This window comes from Capsella rubella, unplaced genomic scaffold (assembly GCF_000375325.1).
Source record: "Capsella rubella cultivar Monte Gargano unplaced genomic scaffold, Caprub1_0 scaffold_43, whole genome shotgun sequence".
Lineage (NCBI taxonomy): Eukaryota > Viridiplantae > Streptophyta > Magnoliopsida > Brassicales > Brassicaceae > Capsella > Capsella rubella.
Genome location: NW_006238883.1, coordinates 32869 through 33256, shown reverse-complemented (window position 1 = coordinate 33256; position 388 = coordinate 32869).

The following is a 388-nucleotide window of genomic DNA, read 5'->3' as shown; positions in this document are numbered from 1 at the left end:
GGAAGATGCAGAGGTGAGGGATCTTGAACCCCGAGAGGAGATGCGGAGGAGGGCAAAGCCGTGTTTTTTTCTTCTCTCTGGTTTATACATATTTATTTTCCTTATTTAAATATTAATGAGCGATTGAAAATAAAAACATTCAGGTTTTAAACGCAAACGCAGATTCCGAGCTCAGTGTTCTCCCTACTTTTCGCCGCCGGCTTCTATCGTCACTCTCTGTTTATCAGATCTTATTCCGTCGCGCTTCGGCTTTAGCTTGTTTTGATAAAAGGTTTGGATTTCTTCCTTTAACACATGTTCGATTCTCATATTTTCACGGGGTTTGTATTAGCTGTGGTTACTAGAGTCTGCCCTTCTTCCTTAGTCTATTTGGATTATAATCCTGACT